The 18641-nt window shown below is 45.0% G+C and overlaps 1 long non-coding RNA gene across 1 annotated transcript; it reads right to left on the bottom strand.

Moving 5' to 3' along the window:
- Window positions 1-6887: 6887 nt before the first annotated feature.
- Window positions 6888-12956, bottom strand: LOC129709018 (uncharacterized). The gene is made up of 3 exons (XR_008725441.1): window positions 12925-12956; window positions 9431-9466; window positions 6888-7085 (listed from the first exon to the last, which is right to left on the bottom strand). It is a non-coding gene; the product is annotated as an uncharacterized LOC129709018 (long non-coding RNA).
- Between the last annotated feature and the right edge of the window lie 5685 nt (window positions 12957-18641).

Here is an 18641-nt window from a genome sequence, read left to right as displayed (position 1 = left end):
GTGGGGGCCTGTGCATTTATGTAAACAAAGCATGGTGCACTGACTCCACCATCATCGAGAGTCACTGCTCAGCTAACATTGAGTTCCTCTTGGTTAGATGCAGACCGTTTTATCTGCCCAGAGAGTTCACCTCCACTGTTGTGACTGCAGCCTATATCCCTCGTGCTGCTAATGCCAAGCTTGCAATGCAAGAGCTGCATACTGCCATTAGCAAACACCAGACGCACAACCCCGAGGCAGCCTTCATTGTTGCGGGTGACTTCAATCACTCCAACCTGAAGACTGTACTCCCCAAATTCCACCAACATGTATCCTTCCCCACTAGAGTAGACAAGACACTGGACAAAGTCTACACCAACATGGCTGAAGCTTACAAAGCCATCCCCCTCCCCCACCTTGGTCAGTCTGATCACGTCTCATTGTTCCTGCTCCCTAAGTACTCCCCACTCATCAGACGGGTTAAACCAACTGTGAGGACAGTTAAAGTCTGGTCAGAGGAAGCGGACTTCACACTTCAGCAGTGTTTTGGAAACACTGACTGGAAGGCGTTTGCAGCCCAGGCCACCCTTGACTCTCACACGGACATTGATTCCTACACATCCTCTGTTCTGGACTTTATAAACTCCACCATCAATAGTGTCACCTCCCTCAAACAGGTGACCATATACCCGAATCAGAAGCCATGGATGAACAGCGAGGTCAGGCTACTGCTGAAAGCACGGGACACCGCTTTCAGGTCAGGCGATGCTCGAGCCTACAGTTCATCCAGGGCTAACCTGAAGAGGGGCATCAGGAAGGCCAAGCACTGCCATAAGCTCAGGATTGAGGAGCACTTCAACAACAACTCCGACCCCCGACGCATGTGGCAAGGCATCCAGGCCATCACGGACTACAGACCCTCCAACATCACCCCCGCATCCAGCGACGCCTCCTTCCTTGAGGAGCTTAATCACTTCTATGGCCGCTTCGACAGGGACAATCTAGAGACAGCCATCAAGGCTGTGCTACCTGCCGATCACCAACCCCTCACACTCACCCCCTACGACGTGTACGTGGCACTGAGTAGGACTAATGCACGTAAGGCTGCTGGCCCTGACGGCATCCCCGGGCGCGTGCTCAGGGCCTGTGCTGCGCAGCCGACAGACGTCTGGACTGACATCTTCAACCTGTCACTTGCCCAAGCAGTTGTCCCCACTTGCCTTAAAACCACCTCCATCGTGCCAGTGCCAAAACACTCCACTGCGGCAAGCCTCAACGACTTCCGCCCAGTTGCACTTACCCCCATCATCAACAAGTGCTTCGAGAGGCTGGTCCTGGCACACCTCAACAGCTGCCTACCCCCCACACTGGATCCCTATCAGTTTGCCTACCGCAAGAACAGGAGTACGGAGGATGCCATCTCAACGGCACTTCACTCCGCCCTCTCCCACCTCGACAACAGAGACACTTACGTAAGAATGCAGTTCATCGATTACAGCTCAGCATTCAACCCCATTATATCATCAAAACTGATCACCAAACTCGGTAACCTGGGCATCGACCCCTCCCTCTGCAACTGGATACTGGACTTTCTAACCAACAGACCCCAGTCTGTGAGGTTAGACAAGCACACCTCTTCAACCCTCACCCTGAACACCGGCGTTCCACAGGGCTGTGTGCTGAGCCCCCTCCTCTACTCCCTCTTCGCCTATGACTGCACACCTGTACATGGTACTAACACCATCATCAAGTATGCAGATGATACAACGGTGATTGGCCTCATCAGCAACAACGATGAGCTGGCCTACAGGGATGAGGTCCAGCACTTAGCAGCATGGTGCGCTGACAACAACCTGGCCCTTAACTCCAAGGAGACCAAGGAGCTCATTGTAGACTTCAGGAAGTCCAGAGGCGGCACGCACACCCCCATCCACATTAACGGGACGGAGGTGGAACGTGTTTCTAGCTTCAGGTTCCTGGGAGTCAACATCTCCGATGACCTCTCTTGGACCCACAATACCTCTACTCTGATCAAGAAGGCTCATCAGCGTCTCTTCTTCCTGAGGAGACTGAAGAAGGTCCATCTGTCTCCTCAGATCCTGGTGAACTTCTACCGCTGCACCATCGAGAGCATCCTTACCAACTGCATCGCAGTATGGTATGGCAACTGCTCTGTCTCCGACCGGAAGGCATTGCAGAGGGTGGTGAAAATTGCCCAACGCATCACCGGTTCCTCGCTCCCCTCCATTGAGTCTGTCCAAAGCAAGCGTTGTCTGCGGAGGGCGCTCAGCATCGCCAAGGACTGCTCTCATCCCAACCATGGACTGTTTACCCTCCTACCATCCGGGAGGCGCTACAGGTCTCTCCGTTGCTGAACCAGCAGGTCGAGGAACAGCTTCTTTCCGGCGGCTGTCACTCTTCTCAACAACGTACCTCGGTGACTGCCAATCTCCACCCCCCCCCCCCCACACTTATTATTATTTATTCAAATCGTTTGCTATGTCGCTCTTCCAGGGAGATGCTAAATGCATTTCGTTGTCTCTGTACTGTACACTGACAATGACAATTAAAATTGAATCTGAATCTGAATCTGAATCTGAATAGCACGGATAACAAAATTAGGCTGGTATGTCAGATCCCAAATGACGAGATCAGGTGGATTCGAAAGACGGGAAATTCTATAAACATATAGCAAGTTTTCTCGAAAACATAACTGCCATCGCATGACCACTCAATCGTGCAAGTGACTGAATAACAAAGAGTAAACGACCACTAATGAGAACGCAATTTTTCGTGTTGTAATTTCTGTACAATCTTTTAAATATGTGCTTGTAACCGACAGAAATCGCTTCGATATAAGATAAATTAAGTATTCCAAATTAAGACACAATTACTGGAAATGTTGTAATCTGGAGCAAGAAACAATCCGTCGGGGCATTCAGACTCCGGTGGTGCATCCATGAGAGGAACATTTTTAATGTCGGCCGAACTTTGTGTCTATACTGCACAACAGCATGAAGACTAGAGAGTGGAAATCTCCTTTATACAGAGGAGAAAGAACAGTAGAGTGTATGGTGTTATGTGGGACAAAGAAACGTGAAAGATGAAGGGCAGATGTAGCCAAGCAGTGGGTTTTGCAAGGTGGACATGAGTGACAGAGACAAGTGATTGATATAGAAAGGCCGTTGAAATAGACAGATGGAGCCAGGTGTGGTCTGCAAAGGATGAATTTAGAGACAGCAGACGGTGGGTGAAAGCAAGAACAAAAAGGGTACCAATGCTGAACTTGCATAAATAAGGAAAGTGATGAATGTACTTTTAAGGTAGAGAGAAGGACAATTGGAGCCAAAAGCACCATGGGGCAGCCGGTGGTTGGAGTAAGTGGGAAGTGGATCGATCGAAATAGCTATGTGACTAAAGGATGAAGGGCTGGAGGAGGATAAATAAATGAAGAACCCGGGATAGGATGGTAAGGCGGGAAAGACGCATGGAAGTGAGGGTGATACTGAAATATTCAATGTCCACACACCTAATATACAGAGTGTTCAGGCGGTACTGTCTTCACTGTGCTTTGGGATTCATGCGAGCAACGAAAAACCTCAATTATGGAAATTGTGTTGTGGAAATTGGTAATGAAATTCAAATGGAACGCGAGGATGCTCTGAATGGCCATTTATGACAGAGCGCTGGTGATCTGCAAATGGATCGCTGAGTGCGGTTTGGCTCATCAATATAGAACTGTTCACATCGGGGGAGATCGGCTGCTTCAGAGGAGGTTGGTACAAATGCGCACTGCAATCGATTTTGCAACCGAGTGGCTTCCACAGTTTAATATATACCTCTGGAGGATCCTCCTGGAATCTAATACAATCTTGGATAGTTGGCATTGGTTTTCAGAGGGAGACTTGTCTGCCTCATCATTTCTGGTACAACCACCCTGCGCTACGTTACATTTAGTTAGCTTCTGGGTCAGCACGACGATTCCCCATATCTACTGGGGTTTGACCCTTCATTTGGGCGCAACATTTTATTACAGATATTTGTCTTGGCAACATTTAGGCTTGTAACAGGTCCAATACTAATTTCTGGTGGAATATCTGTGTCCCGGTGAAGTTCCCTATATCTCCACCATTGGCCAAAGTCATGGACTACTCCAAAGGCATGCTGAGAGTAGGTGACAATATTTACCCTTACATTTTCAAAATGATACAGGTTCTTATTAGGGCAAGCTGTTCTGCTTGTTGGGCAGAGAATGGCGTCTCAAATGCAGCTGCATCTATACGTTTTCCTGGGGGTCTATTATGGCTTATCCGGAAAGCCTTTCTCATAGGGGTCAGATTGATGCACTCCATTCTAATACAGGGTGACATTAGGGATGTCAGCTAATTTTTTCCCTGATAAAAATGTCTTCCTTGATTACAAATAAGCAATCATGCCCTAATTCTACCCGTTCTTCCGGTGGTTTGACGAGAAAGGATGCTGGGTTGATGTCAGTGCAGGATTTGAACTGTAATTTGGGATTGTTTAACAAGTATTTTGTATACTTATTCTGGCGAGCCATTGAGAAATGTTGAGTCCGCAGCTGTCCCAGCAAGGCATCAACTGAATGCGAACTGTATACTGTAATGTTCTGCTGTATGGTTAAATGAGTAGCTGATTACAAGCTGGTGTAGATCGCAGTAAATAAATGTTTGCAAATGACTAAAACGCATCTCTAAAGGACTCCGAACGAACTGCAGGTGTGTGTGCCCGCTTGTGGGCTTTCGGAACAGGACACTACTGGCGTGGCAGCAGCGCCCTGATATAACGCATTTGCTTTGAACGTTCTCATTTTAGGCCGAATTATTCCCAGTGATCCAGCGGCCTGGAACGCTTTTTTTCCAATGATATACCTAACCTGTGCACCTGCTTTCAGCTGCAATCCCTATAGCCCGCACCACATTTCAAACATATGCCACATGCAACCATAAGGAGTATCGAATAATCAATTCAAATTATTCAGCAAATGCAAACACTGTACGACATTTTGAAACACAGTTGTGATTTTCGCCTCCCATTAAATTACGCACCACCTCTCCGACAAACGGAAATACGTGTGCCCTATCATGATATCTGACACACACTTCTTTAAGTGCGGTGCAATTTGTTTAAAATAACAATTCAGCTTCCAGAACCAAAAAAAGAACAACGCTTTCTATTTACCCACACTTAATGAGTGTTCGCCTTCATTTATAAATATTTAAATAGTTAAACAAGTTAATTTTGAGATTACTAACTCACCCACTGTTTTTGTATTAACCAGTCATGGGCTGTCATTGCTGCATTGCAAGCATTTGAAAACAATTGGTATTGTAAGAGCCAATGCATCTGGACCACAGCAAGGACTTTTTTATTGGTCGATGCCTTGCTATGAGCGCGGATGGTGATCTAATGGATTTCGGCAAATCAGCATTGAACAATTTCGAAATCATACTTCTTGAGGTGAGTGATGGGAAATCAAGAGAGTCTTGTGGATTTCAAGCAGGATTCCGACAGGAAAAAAATAAATACTTACTTAGAGCCATGATTAATCGTGTCTTATATAATTTATTCTTTCTGCTCCCTCGTGTAAGAGACGTTGATGGCAGACAATATATATATATTTCTAACAAGACAACGATCGCGCAACCAAAATATCACATCAAAGGTAGGGTCTACATACAAATTTGTTTTAGAAAATGTACATACAAACTCCAGTGAACTGTACAGGCCTTTCCAATGTCTCCTTACAAATCAAGTCCTCAACCCATGGTCACACCATTGCTACTATCTTCTGCAGCCTTTCCAACTTAGTGAAGTCCTAATTGGTGACCAGAACCGCACGACTAGTACAGCTGCATCGTGGTGTCACAGATTTTGTACTTAATACATTTCACAATTAAAGCAAGAATCCAAAAGGCTTTCTGCGCGGTACTGTCTAATCGAATCGCCACTATCCGTAAACCACGTACCTTTACTCCTATATCTCTCTGTGACGGAACACCCCGCAAGGGGCGCTTTAGGGGGGCGCTGCACTACTCCTCTAGGGGCGCTGCACTGGCAGCAGCCTCTACCTACCTAGTCTGTTATTTCAATATTTTAAATTATTTTTAGTTAGTCTAAAGTTTTGTGTTGGGGGAAACTTTAACTTTTCTATGTGGGGGAGGGGGGCAGCGTAAGGGGGAAACCGTTTCCCAGTCTCTTCCTGGTGGGGACGCGATTATTTCTCCGATTCGCGTCTTCGCCCCCCACCTCGCGGCCTACCAGCTGGATCGGAACGGCCTTTCCTGCCGGGGACCGAGTACCGGACCAGGGCTGCTACAGCGGCGGCGCAGCGCTGGAGTCACCGCGGAGCGGGCGATGCCTGCCTGGGTCGCCGTTTGGAGCTCCGGAACGATGGGCCGCTGCTCCAACATCGTGGAGCTCTGGTGCGGAGAGCTTCCAACGCGGGCGGCGCTGAACAACATCGTGGAGTCCTGGTGCGCCTTGCAGAGGGTCTACAGCAGCAGGTCTCCACTCCGGCGCGGCCTGCGGACTTTGGAAGTCGCCGTCTCCGGTAGGAGGGGGCCGACTCTGTGTCCACGCCGCTGAGGACGTCCCGCAGCCCCGACGTCGGACTTACAACACCCCGGCGAGCGGGCTTGAACATCGGGCCGCCCGTAGCGGCAACTGCGGAGGGCTTGGGGAGGCCCTGACCACGGGGAACAGCGGAGGAAGAGACTGACTTTGGTGCCTTCCCACACAGTGGGAAACTCTGATTCTGCTGTGTGGGGATGTTTTATGTTAAATTCTATCGTGTTTTGTGTCCTTTATTTTTATTGTATGGCTGTATGGGAATTTCATTTCACTGTGCCATCTGGCACATGTGACGAATAAATGTATCTTGTATCTTGTATCTTGTAAGCACCGTACAGCCCTGCACAACTCGAAATGAAGTGTGAACATTGAAAATGGGTTCCACATAAAACTGCAGAAGTATTGAAATGCCTTTGCAGCAAGGTCAACACTTGACCTTGCGGCTTATTACACAGCTCTAAATTTGAAGGTTTGAATTAACCTACCTTCACCTTTAGCTTTGAGCCTTTCTTCTGCAATCAATTAGATAATAAATATGAGATGTAATAATATGGTTTGAGAATTAATTCCGCTCGAGAAATTAAACAGAAAAGAATATCCGAAGTAAGTTGAATTAAATTATATGATACGCACAAAATAGTTAAGAAGTAATTAATTCATTTAGCAGAATGTTTACTCAACCTGAAACAAAATTTGACTTATTTCCTCGGTGGATGGATATCAAGACGAGGAAATCTACACCCTATCACGATAAAGTTTGCGTCTAAAACTAAGGTTATGAAGCAAGAGTAGGAATAAGGTGTTATGCATCTTCCACTGTTTCTGTCATGCAATTAGATTCCCCATTGCGGCTATCGCCAAGCCTTGTGGGAAGATGAACTGGTTTTCAATGCTTTATATACTGCAAATGGAACCACTTATCGCCAGTGGTATCATCATGTGCATTTGCTCCTCCAGGAAAAAAACAGTTTCATTTTTTTCTACGTTGAGCCAACTGAGCATTCTATATAGCACTCTTCACTGATGAGGACACAAACAATATTCCTGGTATAGTAGTGGCCACAGGATCTGGGGTGACAGAGGAACTGAAGAAAATCCACATTAGGCAGGAAATTGTGTTGGATAGACTGATGGGACTGAAGGCTGATAAATACCCAGGGCCTGAAGGTCTGCACCCCAGGGTACTTAAGGAAGTGGCTCTGGAAATCGTGGATGCATTGGTGAAAAATTTCCAATGTTCTATAGACTCAGGAACAGTTCGTGTAGATTGGAGGGTAGCTAATGTTATCCCACTTTATAAGAAAAGCGGGAGAGAGAAAACAGGGAATTATAGACCAGTTAGCCTGACATCGGTGGTGGGGAAGATGCTGAAGTCAATTATAAAAGATGAGATAGCCGAACATTTGGATAGCAGTAACAGGATCGGTCCGAGTCGGCATGGATTTACGAACGGGAAATCATGATTGACTAAACTTCTGGATTTTTTGAAGATGTAACTAGGAAAATGGACAAGGGAGAGCCAGTGGATGTAGTGTACCTGGACATTCAGAAAACATTTGATAAGGTCCCACATAGGAGATTAGTGGGCAAAATTAGGGCACATGGTATTGGGGGTAGAGTGCTGACATGGATAGCGAAGTGGTTGGCAGACAGGAAACAAAGAGTAGGGATTAACGGGTCCCTTTCAGAATGACAGGCAGTGACTAGTGGGATACCGCAAGGCTCCGTGCTGGGACCGCAGCTATTTACAATACACATCAATGATTTGGATGAAGGGATTCAATGTAACATTAGCAAATTTGCAGATGACACAAAGCTGGGTGGAAATGTGAACTATGAAGAGGATGCTATGAGAATGCAGGGTGACTTGGACAGGTTGGGGGAGTGGGCAGATGCATGGCCGATGAAGTTTAATGCAGATACATGTGAGGTTATCCACTTTGGTAGCAAAAACAGGAAGGCAGATTACTATCTAAATGGTGTCAAGTTGGGAAAAGGAGAAGTACAATGGGATCTGGGGGGTCCTTGTACATCAGTCTATTAAAGTAAGCATGCAGGCACAGCAGGCAGTGTAGTAAACGAATGTCATGTTGGCCTTTGTAACAAGAGGAATCGAATATAGGAGCAAAGAGGCCCTTCTGCAGTTGTACAGAGCCCTAGTGAGTCCACACCTGGAGTATTGTGGGCAGTTTTGGTCCCCTAATTTGAGGAAGGACATTATTTCTATTGAGGGAGTGCAGCGTAGGTTTACAAGGTTAATTCCCTGGATGGCGGGACTGTCATATGCTGAGAGAACGGAGCAACTGGGCTTGTACGCTCTGGAGTTTAGAAGGATGAGAGGAGATCTCATTGAAACATATAAGACAATTAAAGGCTTGGACACGCTCGAGGCAGGAAACGTGTTCACGATGTTGGGGGAGTCCAGAACCTGAGGCCACTGTTTCAGAATAAGGAGTAAGCCATTTAGAAAGGAGACGAGGAAACACTTTTTTCTCACAGAGAGTGGTGAGTCTGTGGAATTCTCTGCCTCAGAGGGCGGTGGAGGCAGGTTATCTGGATGCTTTCAAGAGGGAGCTAGATAGGGCTCTTAAAAATAGCGGTCAGGGGATATGGAGAGAAGGCAGGAACGAGGTACTGACTGGGGATGATCAGCCATGGTCACATTGAATGGCGGTGCTGGCTCGAAGGGCCAAATGGCCTACCCCTGCCCCTATTGTATATTGTCTATTGTTTATTGTCTATATATATAAACTCTCAGTAATGCCGTGCTCGTCTAATTGGGACGCATGATTATCCCAGTTAAAATTGTGTTATTGTGTTAAATTATCTGCAATGGCTCGCGTTCTTCGTCACTCACCTACTTCTTGTAAATATTCTTTACATGTTGTAAGTTCTGAAATAGCAGCGCAGCGGATTTTGTGACTGTTATTCAAACTACACCAACGCAAAATCAGTTTATTCAAATAGAAAAGGACACCTCGAATGATGTGAAAACAGTTTTCAAACGATCTTCTTAGTCAAACCGGATAAAAAAACTCAACCAGTAGAGTGGACAAAATACTGATAGCGACTGGCACAACATTTTCTGTGGTCAGAGATATCGCACATATTTCGCGGGAAATGATAAATTGTAGGAATTTCTCGAAATTAAAAGATGAAGCACTTGCCGTTTCTGTTTACGAAATAAAGACAGGTTGGATCATATGGTAAATCATGCCGTAGATTTGCAATCGATATTGCTGGAGAAATGCAAAGTAAATGTTGAAGGGAGTGAAAGCTGTTTTGTATCGATAACGGGGAAATTATACTTGTAAATTTTAGTCCATGATCGCTATGGTGTTCCATGGGTGAAGACGATCTACATGAGCGTGCAATGATTGCAGCATTCAAACATGCGCGGTTTCCTTTGTGTTTTGCTCCATCCCTCTCGATATCTTGATTTTTTTAAACCACTGCTTCTATGATCAACATGGATATTTCATTATAACTTTTGAATCCGAAGAATGGTTCCAATCTGCGTCGTTGTTTCTCCGGTCACTCCACAAATGATCAGTTCTTCCAACATTCTGTTTTTTGGTCATTTTACCCATTATTGTGCAGGATCACATGAAACATATCCAATCGCATGCATCCCCGTTCCTCATCATGCTCGCCATACATATACAATTCTGTGGCGGTGCAACTACTAACCTGACACAATTTTAACATATTATCCATGTGCGATTTGGAATGCTCAACAATGAGCATATTGACTCATTTCTAGCACGTGTTGAATCCTACATGTCGACGTTTCTGTCCTCTGACAACTGGCGCTGTTAAACTAACGTCTAAACATCTAAATATCCTAATCTACTCTTTCTAAATGTGCAACATAATTAGATTTTATAATTGAAGATTTCAATAGCAACACTAATTGTGAATCAGTAGTAACAATAAATTACAACGGAACTTCACAAATACTTCGAATATGGCCGGTGACCTGCGTCGGTTTTCTCTGGTATCTGCGGTTTCCTCCCACATTCAAAATACATAACGATGTATAGGTTAATTGGCTGCTGCAAATTTGTAAATTGTCCCCAGTGTTTGCAGGGCTGTGCTTGTGTGCAGAGATCCCTGGTAGGCGCGTATCGGTCGGCCGAAGGGCCCGTTTCAGCGCTGTTTATAGAAACATAGAAACATAGAAAATAGGCGCAGGAGTATGTCATTCGGCCCTTTGCGCCTGCACTGCCATTCAATATGATTATGGCTGATCATCCAACTCGTTATCCTGTACCTGCCTTCTCTCCATACCCCCTGATCCCTTTAGCCACAAGGGCCACATCTAATTGCCTCTTAAATATAGCCAATGAACTGGCCTCAACAACCTTCTGTGGCAGAGAATTTCACAGATTCACCACGTGTGAAAAATTCTAGCGAGTACAAGCCCAGTCTATCCAATCTTTCTTCATATGAACGTCCTGACATCCCAGGAATCAGTCTGGTGAACCTTCTCTGTACTCCCTCTATGCTCAATAATGTGTTTCCCCAGATTAGGAGACAAAACTGTACGTAATACTCCGGGTAATGTAAACTAAAATAAACTAAAATACGAATCTGCTATCTGCAGCGTAATATACGAGCGGAAACACGAAGGCAATGGTATTACATTTTGCCTAGCGCTGCAGGATTAATAGCCGAAGCAGTCGCACCCTCGGCATCTATTGTTCAAATACATCAAAAGCTATTTGGCCATTGAACATGACAAGGACTTCATACAAAATATTTCACGAGTATGCAACATATATATTTTCATAGACGTATGATCGGTTAAACTCGTCAGTTTAAATAAGGGTCTCGACTCGAATCGTCACCTATCCATGTCCAGAGATGCTGTCGGACCACATGAGTTGCTACAGAACTTGATATCTTTTTACCAGCATCTAAAGTTCCATGTTTCTCTTTTGTAAAAATGTAACAAAATCCGGAAGTGACGGCGCTCGCCTGCAGTCCGTTCGTTTTTACTTTTTTGTGTTGTTTTTTTCCGTTTTGTCTAGTTATGTTTTTGGTTTTTAGGTTGTTTTTATGTGTGTGTGTGCGTGTGTGTGTGTGTGGGGGGGTTTTGAAACAGGGCTTGCTGTCTCTTCCTTCGGGGGAATGCGACTTTTTTGTCGTATCCCCCTTCTCTGCCTCCGTCTGCGCTGAGGCCTAATGGCGGAGCTGGCGACCTCGAGACTCCGGAGGCAGAGCCAGTCAGGACTTGCCCTGGGCTCGCTCCCGTGAGGGCGGTCCGGCTCGGGGCTGGAACGGCGCTCCCGTAAGGGGCTGTGACGCTCCCGTGAGGGCAGCCTGGCGCGGAGCTGAGACTCTCCCGTGAGGGGCTGTAGCGCTCCCGTCAGAGCGGCCCAGCTCGAGGGAGGTACGGCGCTCCCGTCGGAGCGGCCCAGCTGGAGGGGGGAACGGCACTCACGTGAGGGCGATCCGGCTAGGGGCTGGAACTGTGCTCCGGTGCCTGGGGCGGCGTTCTGGCGGCGGTGACCTGAGTCCAGGGTTCAGCCGCGGGCCAGCGGCTACGTCCGCTGGACTGGAGGGCGGCAGCTTCGACCACCCCGGGCCGCGGTGTTTGAGCCTACCCGTTTGCGCGGTTCGGTGAGCCGCGGGACTGTTTGTACCATCGCCCGGTGGGGTATCGCCTCAGCGCAGAGGGAGAAGAGACTGCAGCCCTAAGATTTTTGCCTCCACCACAGTGAGGAGGTGCTTGGAGGACTCACTGTGGTGGATATTAATTTGTGTTTATTGTTGTTTATTATTGTATTATTGTATGTTTCACTGCAGGCACGAAATTTCGTTGACAATAAAGGTAATTCTAATTCTAAAAAAAAATAATAATAATATGGTAATACAAGGTATATTTAATTTCCATCCGACCTGCTAATCATTCAACACAGTAACGTGTCTCACCAAACATCTGACAGGTGAAACCAACAAGAGTAGACAAGTAAATGATCGAATCTTAGGCCGTATGCTAAACAACGGTGAACAGCTGCGTTGGAAATTGCTGAGTAGCCTAGAGAAAGATCGTGAATATGCCGCACCTGCAGGAAAGACATCAATTATGTTATCAAATGTAATCTTATTGGATACGGATCAGAAAGGGCATGTTTTCACCATGGCATTTCATTAAAAAACCGCGTATCCGGCGGTACTGCTTTATTCAAAGTATTGGCTAACTGGCCAATGTTAATAAAGAGGTCCATATGCAATTATCCGTCAAAAAAGGTTCGATGTAGAGTTAGCACCTTGTTTTTCTCCCGATATATGTGACGATAATTAACACGCTAGAATTATTTAGTAGAAGTGAGTATAAAAAATTACCTTCGTCTTTAAGGCGACAATCTTTATCTGCGTTACATTTTTTTAAGTAATGTGCATTGACATTGGCCGTCAGTAAATAAGTATTTAACGGTGCGAACACTAGTTGAATAAAATGCTAAAAATCAAATTATCGGAATCTGAAAACAAAATTGGCTGATAGAAACATAGAAACATAGAAATTAGGTGCAGGAGTAGGCCATTCGGCCCTTCGAGCCTGCACCGCCATTCAATATGATCATGGCTAATCATCCAACTCAGTATCCCGTACCTGCCTTCTCTCCATACCCTCTGATCCCCTTGGCCACAAGGGCCACATCTAACTCCCTCTTAAATATAGCCAATGAACTGGCCTCAACTACCCTCTGTGGCAGAGAGTTCCAGAGATTCACCACTCTCAGTGTGAAAAAAGTTCTCCTCATCTCGGTTTTAAAGGATTTCCCCCTTATCCTTAACCTGTGACCCCTTGTCCTGGACTTCCCCATGATGGAAACATCATGTCATGTGCCCCACGCCATGGAATGATAGTCACGCAGCACGAGTACTGACTCCATGTCAAGGATTACTCATCCACGCAAACATCCACGAGAAAGCCTCTACTCTACCAGATTATATTAGTCACCTGTATAGGAGCAGCAAATTTCAGTTATAGCAAAGCTAGCACAGGATGAAAAGCAAGAAAACTTTGATGATTATTTGTCTGATCAATAATTCGCAATTCATCTTTGTGCTATTATCGATGAACTTCGAGGATCGAGTTCTAATTAGTCTATATCTTTGCATAGTTAACCACTGAGTGAACCTATTATTATTAATTAATTTATAATCTCTGAACGTTATGACTGCACGGATATGTTAGGAGAAGATTGACAAGGTTTGACTTCTTTTTTTGATTGCACAGAGGGGGGGGGGGGGGGCGGGGGGAATAGAGAGGTGTGGAATTATTTGGCATGGAAATGCGCATGGAAATTAGGAAGGCAAGAATAACATATGCGTTCGTTTTCATTTTGATCGCGAAATATTTGTTGATCAATTCTAAGCATAAATACACCAACTCGCCTGATTGTCGATGCCTCTCAAATTCTATAAGGAAATATTAACACTTTGAACACAAATTATAATCGAGGCAGCACACAAAGAAATGCCGAGTAAGACTGGACATTGCGACACGTAATTGTGCAGGCGGAAACTTAATTTATTCAGCTGGTAGATAACTCATATGGTGCCAGACATACATTTACAAGAATTGTGTGAAGTTGATGTAAACTGAAATGCGTGAATCAATGCCTTATTTGTTGGGGTTTTCGCTGTACGGACATGCGATATGACTTTCAATACTGCAAAAAGAAAAGTAAGTTGAACGAAGTATATAACTTGAACGAAGAGAACATATAGTAAGTGAAGACTGCTAAAGTATCTCGATGGTCAGGCAGCATCTCGTGAGAACATGAATATTGGTTGCTGGGGTGAAATACATCGGAAAGATAGAAAGGGCAGTACAATGTCTGGCAGGTAAAAGGCCGACTGAGGCGAGAAAGGTAGTTGATAGGCAGATAGATGGACAATGGCCGCGTGTGAAAACATAGAATGTTGAACCGAAAGGATTCAAGAGTTGGCAGTTGTGAAACTAGATAAGGAATGAAGGTGGAAGGAAGCAGGAGTGGAGAAATAGCTGCGAGGCTAGTGTGGCACAGCGGGGAGGGGACGAATAGAGGGGCTATAGAGGAGAATAAGGAGGAGGGGAGGATTATGTAGATGCATAAAATTTGAGAATTCAATCCCCACTCGTTTGGTTTTAAGATATCTGAGGGGAATATAAAGTGTTATCCTTCCAGTTTGCGTGCAGTCAATGGACAAGGCTCGCAGGAGAAATGTCAGTATAGGAATTGAAAGATTAATATATATATATATATATATATATATATATATATATATATAGCAACTTGACATATCATGCTGTCCTTGGCGGACTGAACTTAAGTTGTCGTCGTAACGGTCGGCCTGGGATCGTCGATGTGCGAGGTCACATCGCGATAAGTGGGATCGTCAATATGCGAGGTCACATCGGGATCAGTGGGATCAGTAGATGAGGCTAAATGATGTGCACGTGAACATCCGTCTCGCCTGGAAAGACTAGCGCGGTTCCTTGGATGCAGGAGAGGGTGAGATATACGTAGAAGTAATAAACACAACAATCCCCATGCAACGTACCCCCTTCATCACCCCTCCACCCAGTGCCCCATCTGTACTCGTACCCCCGCTTCTCCCTTCGCGCTGCAGTTCCACCTACACTGCCTGCTCTATATTCAAAATTTACAACACTATAAATCTTTCGTCACACATCGTCTGACTATTCATTTCTCTCTTATGTCCAACCATCATCCTATCACCTCAACCTGCTCACCTCAATGGGTCTACTATATACTGGGCATTGTATAGCCACTCCTGTCTTCCTGATTTCACCACCCCCCCCCCCCCCCCCCCACCCCCCCCACCCCCCCCCCCCCCCCCCCCCCCCCCCCCCCCCCCCCCCCCCCCCCCCCCCCCATATAGTCACTGTGAAGAAGAGACTTGTCCGAAAAGCTACCTACCCATGCTCTCCTGATATGCTGGCTAACTTGGGGCGACTCCACTCTCTGTCTTACTTTGTAAAGCAGACTCTATAATTCATTGTTTCTACAGAAATAAAGTTGAAACTTATACACTAATTGCCAGAGCCGCCCTTCAAATCTTTCATCAAATCATAAGAATATTTAAAATATGATAGGATTACAAACATGGAATTTGCAATAGGGGTAGATCGGTTTGTTATTACAACATAGAACTCAACATCACAGGAATAGTCTCACCAGCCCGCCATGTCGGGACCGACCCTGATGGCAATTCGTCTAATATCGCCTGCCTGTACAGGGGCTACATCCTTCATAGCGTTTCCTGTTGATTTGTTAATTTATTGGTCCAAATGTTTCTTAAACATTGCTATCGTATATACTTCGTCCCGCTACCTTGCCCTCCTCACAGCGGCAATGCATTCCAGGCACTTTCCACTCTCTGAGCTAAATATTTCATTCGCACAAATCTACTTGAAACTTTCCCTCTCACGCATCCGCCCTTCATTATTTCATGTTTCCAACCTCGGGAATGTGTGCTTGACTATGTTCACTATTCAAGACTCACATAATCTTATAGAATTCTAACAGGTCGGCCCTCGGCCTCTGAAGAAAAGTAATCCAACTTTGACCTACCTCCCTGAACATTCTGGTGAACCTCTTCTGCCCCTCTCCGTGGCGTCCATGTCCCTCCTATAGTGTGGCAAACAGAATTGCACACAATAGTCCAAACGTGGCTTGACAATGATTATTAATAACGGCATGATAACTTCCGAAATTTAATAGTCAGTGCTCCGACTGTTGTAGAATGACGAATGCGTTCCGTACACTGGCACCCATTTAAATTTGTACAGCCCGGGCACAGGCCATTCGGCCAACTAATCAATGCTGACTAAGTTGTCCCATCCAACCTCGCGTGATATGCCTGCGCCTAAACCATATCTCCAGAAACCTTTCCTAGCAATTTATTTTATTCATTACACCAACCGCAATCACTTCTTCGTGTAGGTCGTTCCATATTTCTACCCCATTGCGTGGAAAGGATTGCCACTCAGGTTCGTATTAGATCTCAAAGTCATTTCAAAAGTCAACCTCTCAAAGTCAACCTACGCTCTCCAGTTCTTCTTTCCCTTCCCTTGAAAAATATTGTGTGCAGTCATCCTATCTATTCGCCTAGAAAATGTATGCAACTTTATAATATCACCACTGATTTCCAACCATAACGTCCAAACCTTCCAAACGGGTCCCTATAGTTCAAGCCCCCAAGCCGTGCAACATCTTGGAAAATCGTCTCTGCACTATTTCCAGCTTAATATCATCTCTGGTATAACAGCGTGGTGCCTCGTAGATGTATTGTACATCTGGCATCAAACGATGCTTCATTTCCTGAATTATGAAGGTCAACGTTGCAGTAGCCTTCTTCACAACCCTATCTCCCTGGGCCTCCATACTCGCCAGGTTCCTATCGGTAATTTTGAATGTATAATTTATCTTAATGGAACATCCCATTCTTATCCGAATTAAGCTCCATGGTCCATTGCTTGGCCTACTTATGCCAATGATGGAAATCCTGCTGTATTTTAATAATCCCTGCTACTGTCTACGACACCAGCTATTCCCAAATATTGCAAAATACCATTTGCAAACGCATTAACCATGCGTTTTACATGCCCATCCACCTTATGCATATAGCTGACAAAAAACAATGGGTGAACAACCGATGAGGCACGTCCCTGGTCGCAAGCCTTCAATCCTGTGCACCTCGTTCTACAACCCTCACCTCCACAACTGCTCCCTACCATTAAGCCAATTTTGTATCCCATTAACTACCACTCCATTTGTTCAAAAAACTCGACTTCCACAATGGCCCACCGTATATCACCATTTACCATTTCATGTATAAAATTAGCCAGCTCTCCGAGGAACCTTTGCAATGAACCATTCCAGAGCAGTGGATCATGAAGAGCCATTTCAAAGGTCTTGCTGTAGAAGGGGTTTCGACCCGAAACGTTGCCTATTTCCTTCGTTCCATAGATGCTGACTAACCCGCTGAGATTCTCTAGCATTTTGTCTACCTTCAAAGGTCTTAAAATGCAGCTGATGCCCGTTTAATCTGCGGATAAAGCCCTGCGCTCCTCAACTTTCTTGTTTGCTTTTGCAAAATACTTAGCAACATTGCTGAGACACGAACTCCCACGCTGAAACAATGCTGAATTTTAACGCTACTTTTAGAGTGCAAATATTTTCACCCCAAAACCTCCTTGTCATTCACATACTCCATCACGGAAAGCCTAATATTACTAGTGTATCAGAACGATGCTGGTGAGGGTGCGCGGGTGAAATTATAATAAAAGCACACTGACATAATAAGTGGTGATCTAGAGATAAATTAAAACGCAGCAATTAAGACTAAATAGATTCGTCGACTCAAATGACTTATGGTCGTTCCATAAATGTCAAGCAATTCTGTCGATAATATTGACATTTCATGACTCTTGGTCATGTGAACGGATGCAACGTCTGATAACTTACAGTATCCAAATTAGGAACCGTATTTTGCAACGGTGATTAATATATCAACGCAATAAGTATTCCATTAAATTATAAGATGATTAAAGCCAAAAAAAAAACGAAGCGTAAAGTTAAATTGAAAATTATTAGCATCCACAATTCAATAGATATTTAAATTATTTGGGAGGCCCGGAATAAGGATGTAGGTGATGAATGAGGATCCGTTAGTATATTGAACATTAGATTATCGAATGCAGGCGTAAGCAGACAGCCAAACATTCTATAGCTCCTTACATGTCGTAGGATCTAAATTGTTCATTAAATATATGGAATATTTTCGCAGTTGAACTATTTATGTTTGAAAAGATCGTGAATTTAAATAATATAACACAGTGCATGTTCCCAATTGATTCACGTCCATCGACGCCATACAGATTGTACTGATCAATTTTAAATAAATCTCAAACATACGTGTTACTTGGCTTAAGCAATTATCCGTATTTAATAATAATCTGCTTATCCTTGTTAATGCCAGCGACACACATCGCATATTTTCTACAATTATCATCCACTGTTACTGGCCTCTCACTGTCTCCCCTA

Source organism: Leucoraja erinacea, chromosome 24 (assembly GCF_028641065.1).
Source record: "Leucoraja erinacea ecotype New England chromosome 24, Leri_hhj_1, whole genome shotgun sequence".
In the NCBI taxonomy this organism is placed as follows: domain Eukaryota; kingdom Metazoa; phylum Chordata; class Chondrichthyes; order Rajiformes; family Rajidae; genus Leucoraja; species Leucoraja erinaceus.
Note: the sequence above shows the minus strand (reverse complement) of the source record. Positions and strands in the feature narration are given on the sequence as shown.